The sequence below is a fragment of the Bison bison genome, unplaced genomic scaffold (genome assembly GCF_000754665.1).
Source record: "Bison bison bison isolate TAMUID 2011002044 unplaced genomic scaffold, Bison_UMD1.0 scf7180017864482, whole genome shotgun sequence".
In the NCBI taxonomy this organism is placed as follows: Eukaryota; Metazoa; Chordata; class Mammalia; order Artiodactyla; family Bovidae; genus Bison; species Bison bison.
The window spans coordinates 20,541-27,271 of record NW_011495042.1 but is presented as its reverse complement, the minus strand read 5'-3'; the positions used below and the strand labels follow the sequence as shown (position 1 = coordinate 27,271).

General features: G+C 53.6%; 1 pseudogene; it reads left to right on the top strand.

Annotated features, from left to right (window-relative positions):
- The first annotated feature begins 425 nt into the window (after positions 1–425).
- Positions 426–2,282, top strand: LOC105004761 (annotated as a pseudogene).
- Positions 2,283–6,731: the final 4,449 nt, after the last annotated feature.

Genomic DNA, 6,731 nt, shown 5'->3' with positions numbered 1-6,731 from the left:
CACTCATCAAACTTTAACTAAGTGCCTATTGGGTGCCAGGCAGTGCCTAAAGGAGAAGATCGAATAGCAAATACCCTCCTTTATCCTGAATCCTGAGGAGCCCATGGTGTGGAGGTAGAGGGGATGTAGACAGTGCCTGGTCCCTCCCTCTCCTGGAAGACTCAATCTTCTTGAGCAAGCCTGCCGGTGACACTCCCCATGGGGTCCAGGAGAGGCCAAGAAGTTGTCAGGGAGATGGAGAAACCCTTTTTTCACCTTGCACAGGGGCCTCCCTTCCCACTGGCCAGCAATCTCATGAAGCAACAGCAGGAGCTGAGGCAAGTCAATCTCATACCCTGGGAGGAGGGCAGGGATGGGGCAGGTCAGGGCCCAGGCTGAGCATAAAAGGAGGGTCCCTCGGGCTGGGAGGAGGTAGGCTGGGGACCATGAAGACTTAGAGGGCCAGCCTCTCCCTGGGACGGTGGTCACTGTGGCTACTGCTGCTGGGACTAGCGCTGCCCTCGGCCAGCGCCCAGGCCCTCAGCTACAGGGAGGCTGTGCTTCGTGCTGTGGATCGCATCAATGATGGGTCCACAGAAGCTCATCTCTACCGCCTCCTGGAGCTAGACCCGCCTCCCAAGGATCTCCCTGGGATCGATCTCCCCCCAGCTTTGGCCACACTGTCGCCCCTTTGCTCAGGCTGGTCCTCCTGTCAGGAGGGCACTTTTCCCTCTGGGTGGGTTCCCATCTCTTCCAGGAAACCTTCCCAGACCTGGGGCCCTCCCAGCACCAGGCTTCCTGCCTTAGCATCTCTGCTGTGGGAACAGGCGCCCTGCACACCTGGCTCAGGCTCCCTGGACTTCTGGGAGCTCCAGGGATGGGGGGGTCACAGGCTCTGTGAAGTGACTTCTCTGCCAATGTCCCCTCTGCACCTCGGTGTCTCTCTGCCAGGGAGGCCTCTGTCAGCCTGGAGGCTCCAGTGACAAAGGCTCTTCCTGCAGGTGGCCCTGACCTCCCTCAGCCCCTGTGAGGGGAGGTGCTGCCATCAGCGCTGCTGTGAGGGCCGCTCCTGCTTTCTGTGTGCCCGTGAGGCCGGGCACGGGCTCTGTCCCCTCCCCTGTGCTCCCAGCACCAAGCCCAGAGCCTGACACACAGGGGGCTAGAGAGGCTGCAGTCCGGGTTGGGGGCAGGGAGACAGATCAGAGAAGGAAACATGAGCCTGAGCCCAGTCTCCCCACTTTGATCCTCGACCAGGTGGAGGACTGGGGAGCTCGAAAGGCTGTGAGCTTCAGGGTGAAGGAGACTGTGTGCCCCAGGCCGAGCCTGCAGCCCCCAGAGCAGTGTGACTTCAAGGAGAATGGGGTGACCTTGGGGGCTGAGACTGAGGGCTGGGATCAATGCTTCTCAGCGCGAGCTGAACAGGGAACTTCAGGGAATGTTTCCAGCCCCTGGCAGGTGAGGTAGGCTGAGCCTGGGAGATTATGGCCCGGGGTTTCCAGTTTGACCTTGAGCTCCCCTTCCAGCTGGTGAAACAGTGTTTGGGGACAGTCAGCCTGGACCGGTCCGATGACCAGTTTGACATAAACTGTAATGAGGCGAGTGGCCCCTTCTGTGTTGGGCATATGCTAACAGGGTGGGTTGAGAAACATCCTTTGGACCAATGACCCGCTGCTCCGTCTAGGGTAGAGAAAAGGCCCTCCTATCTGGGCCCACCCTCCCCAATCCCTAGGTCTCCAGCCCTGGCTCTGCATCCTTTAGAGAAGTGGCTGTCTAACGGGGTCCCCACCCAGGAACTCACAGTAAGGCAGATTCTCAGCCCCACCGAGACTCCTGAATCAGACTTTGGGGTGGGCCCCGGCATGTGCACTTTCACAAGGCCTCCAGGGGGTTCTGACAGTGCTGAAATTGTGGCAGCCTGACCTGGGCCATGGTCTCGAGGCCATGCTCCAGTCCACCTTTGCCCGGATGGGCTTGTGACCCTTGGAAGCCCCTTGTCATCTCTGGGATCAGTTTCCCCATATGTTGTGGGTTTAGGGATTCAATCACATGCTCCAAAGATCACTGCCAGAGGATGATCTGGGGCCAAAGTTCCTTTGGTGGCTCAGTTTGGGGGTTGTTCATGTGGGGAGAGAGTGGTCTTCTCTTGACCCTTGCCCAGTCTCACAAGTAATCTCTTCCATTGTGGTTCACAGCTTCAGAGTGTCAGGGCTAACCGACCTCAGCCTCCCAAACCTCGGCCTCCTCACAGGCCAAGGCCAAGGCCACGGCCATGGTTCCCGCCAAGATTCCCCGGAAAACGGTGAAGAACTGGCTATCATACCTATTAATGGCTTTTGGTGAATTCCGAGCCTGAGGGAAGCATTTTAAAGATATGATTTGTTCTGGATCAGACTTCTGGATGGTGAAAAATAAATTCTTGTGAAAACAACTTCCTCCAGGCTTCAATTTCTATTATTTCCCTTTTTCCCGCAATGGCACCCCACTCCAGTACTCTTGCTTGGAAAATCCCATGGACGGAGGAGCCTGGTAGGCTGCAGTCCATGGGGTCGCTAAGAGTTGGATACGACTAAGCAAATTCACTTTCACGCATTGGAGAAGGAAATGGCAACCCACTCCAGTGTTCTTGCCTGGAGAATCCCAGGGACGGGGCATCCTGGTGGGCTTCGGTCTATGGGGTCGCACAAGAGTCGGACACGACTGAGCGACTGAACTGAACTGAACTGAGACTGACTCCTTAACTCTGAGAGGCCTCCTCTGTGTGTGTGTGTGGCTATGTGTATGTGTGTGTCTATTTGTGTGTGTGTATCTATGTGTGTCTATGTATGTGTGTGTGATCACCCCTGTGAACACAGAGAAGCGTGAGGCCCCTATTCCTTCCAGGAGGGCACGGGGAAGGCAGCAGCCCCAGGAGCTCCAGGACAGCGTCCCCAGCCTCGGGTCCCTCTCGAGACCTTCACCCACTCTGCCCTCCTCCTCCAACACCCAGTATGACGTACGGAGACCTGCTGTGTGTGCAGAGCTGGTGGGGCTGCTGTTCCTGCTTGCATGGAGCTGACAGTCCACGAGGGGCCAGGCTGCTCACCTTGTTAAACACTCACAGAGTCACAGTTCAGTCTCAGGCTTGAGCATGCAAGTACAAGGCCCAAAATGTTCCTCTTGCCCTTGACAATCTTAATTCTGGAATAGCCTGTCCCTCCTGGCTTTTCCTGTGGTTTTGAGACACACTACCATTTCTTCAGCTGGGTCCCAGATTGAAGCAGTGGGCTTGTGTTTAGGGATCACACGACACAAACATTTGCACCATTAAATACAAGCATCCTGCTCTTTGGGGTGAAGAGCTCTGCATGAGGGTGAGAGACACACACAGAGTGACGCACAGGTCACATCACTGTTTGCCTGGGTGTTTCAGACACTGTGCGTGCCCCGCCCACTCCTTATTCTCTAGCCAATCTTTGCTCTGGGGAAGACTGTAAGCACTGGTTTGGGGCTGGGGGGCTGTTGGATCCAGGAAGCAACTTCATTCAACCATTGTGGGAACTTGGTGGAAAAATACCTTCTCTTCCTCAAGCCTTGGGTGGCCCGTTTCCAGACATGTCACACCACTCCTTGATGTCCACAGCTGGGTTGAGCCCCTGTCTCCCATTTTTGTAACCTCTTCCTTGAAACACATCCTCTTTGACTCAGGTCCTGCCCTGTCTCCCCTCTCTACACTCCTGCTGGTGCTTTCTGGAATCATCTCCCAGACAAAACACTGCGTTAGCCAAAAAGTAATATCTTACCTGAAATCCTGAACAACTTTTTGGCCAACACAATACTTCCACGAAACGCTTGTCTTAGGTCTGCCTCAGAGCCAACCTGAACCAAGACACAGATTGCCTTCTCTGAGAGGGGCAGAGGGTAGGATCTCACAGGGCATTTACTCTGCTACCTGTCAGGCTTGGCTCCTCTTGGTGAGCAGGTGGGGCTGATTTCAGGCAGGCTAGAGGAACCTCATGCTTCTCACTCTACATCATTCTACTTCATCCAGCACTCTGGGATGAATGCCACAGAGAAACTCAGGGCTGTGCTGTGTCTGTGCCTGAGCATTCAGGCTTGCCAGAGCTACAGGTTAAATGGTCAGGATTTCTTTTTTTGAGCTAGTTGTTAAACTCTGGGTAGCTTGAAGTTGGTGGCTGTTCCTGCTGACAGGTTGATGCCTACCAAGCTCTGTGCCACCCTGCTCCTGCCTGTGCTGCTGAGGCAGTGAAGACTGCAGGAAAAAGAGGTGGTACCTGGAGTCCGCTGTTGCTGATGAAACTGAGCAGCATCTTGCAACAGGAGCAGTCCTTCCCCGCTGTCTTTATGGTTGAGTTTGGTGACTGCTCCTCTTCCCAACCTCATTCCATTCTGTGATGTCATCATTGCTCTGAGAGGTTTCCTTGAGCCAACATGCATTTCCTCTTAGGCATGTGAAGATAAATTTCACCCTGGTGGCTCAGCTCTGTAGGTCAGATGCTAGGAGCTATGATGGGTGTCTCTGCCTTCTGTTCACAGGGCCAGTCAAGATGCTGATAAGGCTGGATTCCTTTCAATAACCTCTAGGGGAGAACTGCTTTCAAGCTCATTCGGGTTGATGGCAGAATTTGGTTCTTTGTGCTTGTAGGATCAAGACCATGAATCCCTTGCGTGCTGTTGGCTGGGGTTGGTCTCAGTTCCTAGAGGCTGTAACCAGGCCTTTGCTCATCTTTCTCCATCTTCAAAGGCAGCAATGGCCAGTGGAGGCTATTCCTTTCTCCTAATCTCTCTGACTTATGAGAGCTTGAATTTCTTAATAATTTTTGATTCAAGGGACATGTATTTTCATCTTGCAAGTTATGCAGCTGGCCCTGGCCAGTGGTGTCTCTACACTTCCCACATCATTTAAAGGAGACCCTGGAAGTCATTCTCAGAGCAACTGATTTCACTCCATCCTTGTGGGGAAAACATCCAATTGTCTTTTTGAAGCCTTGAGAACACAACAAGAAATATAGTTAAAAATAACCAGAGTACCTAGGCTGATTAGCCGAGGTCAGTGAGTCCTGCATGAGCAGCGGGAAAGTGAAAGGTGAGGATTTAGGAATATCGGGTCACCACAAGTTAGAACGATGCTTGCGAACACACTGACGGGTTCTCTGATGTTCCTGCAGGGATCTTTGCTTCCAGCCACCTGGAGCCCTTTGTACAGAAAATAACATAGACGTTCCAAAGAAAATCATTAACTGGGGATGTGACTGGGACCATGGGAAACTTACGTTATCTAAAAAACCAAGAGCTTCTGCATACCAAGAGCTCAATAAAAGTGATATCGAATCGGTTAGTGGGGTTCTTGATCCTCGAGATCTTGAGTCCCCCGGTCCCATCTTTAAAACTTTAATTCTGTCTGTGGTTTCTTTTTTGCAAACCGTGTGTCGACCCACTTTCAATCCCTACCCACTGTCCTGGCCACAGCACATACTTACCCAGCTTTTATGTGTTGTCTTTGCCCATAGTCTTGAGCATCCAGAGGACAGGGGACAGCTCAGGAAGGGAAGAAAGAGAGTGGGAGTTGGCACAGTGCAGAAAGGGACCCCCAGAGCAGCCTGTCAATGCTCATGGTGCTGCAAGTCAAAAAGCCGAATCTCCAGGCCGCTTGAAGCTGTGGGCTGCAGGAGCGATGCAGGGCTGACCAGGGTGGTGATGGGGGCCAGGCAGAGGCGGCCTGGGCGTCATCTGAGAGAGAAGTAGGAGGCCTCATATCGGACCGGGAAAAATTTACTCAAGAGCCGGAGCTGAGTGCTGACATCAGCACCAGCCAAGACCTCCCTCCCAAGGCCACACCGCCACCCCACCCACGGCCTCCGTTTCCTCCCTGGTCTGATGGTGGTAAGCCCTGCCCTGCCTCCTGACAAGAGTGCTGTGAGGACTTCCCTGGTGGTCCAGTAGTTAACAATGTGCTTGCCAATGCAGGGGACACCAGTTCGGTTTCTGGTCCGGGAAGATTCCACATGCCCCAGAGCAACTAAGCCCATGTACCATAATCACTCAGCCCCCCGCCACAACTAGAGAAAGCCCGTGCTCAGCAATGAAGACCCACAAAAAATTAATAAAAACTCTAAGGTAGCCAACACTGCTGCTCCTGTTTACTCAGTATGTCATGTCTGACTCTTTCAGGACCCCATGGACTGTAGTCCACAAGGTTCCTCTGTCCATGGGATTCTCCAGGTAGGGATACTGGAGTGGGTTGCCATTTCCTCCTCCAGGGGATCTTCCTGACCCAGGGATCAAACCTGAATCTTCTGCTTGTCAGGTGGATTCTTTACTACTGAGCCACCTGGGAAGCCCATATATGACACACAGCAGTATTAATTATATTTTTTACAAAAGAGTGCTGTGAGCTTAGAGGAGGCGGATTCACAGGAGCCCTTTGTGCCCTGAAGGACCACACACACAGGTCCCTTTCTTGGACTCAGGTCTCCAGGTTCCATAGACAACATGGCTGTGGGAGGCCAGTCGGGGGGCAGGACACAATGGGCCCCACTCTCCCCTCACAGCGTTCTCCTCGTGACCGTCCCAGAGATTCATGTTAGGGCTGTTGCACTGGTGAAAGGATGGACCCCAGGCACCTCACTCCCTGGAAGGAAACTGGTGCCACTGGAGGAAAGCTCACTTCGATGAGCTCACCCATGGGCAAACAGGTGACCATGGTGGCAAGGAGCTGTGGAGGGAGCCCCCTGCTTCAGCAGCTTCAGGGACAG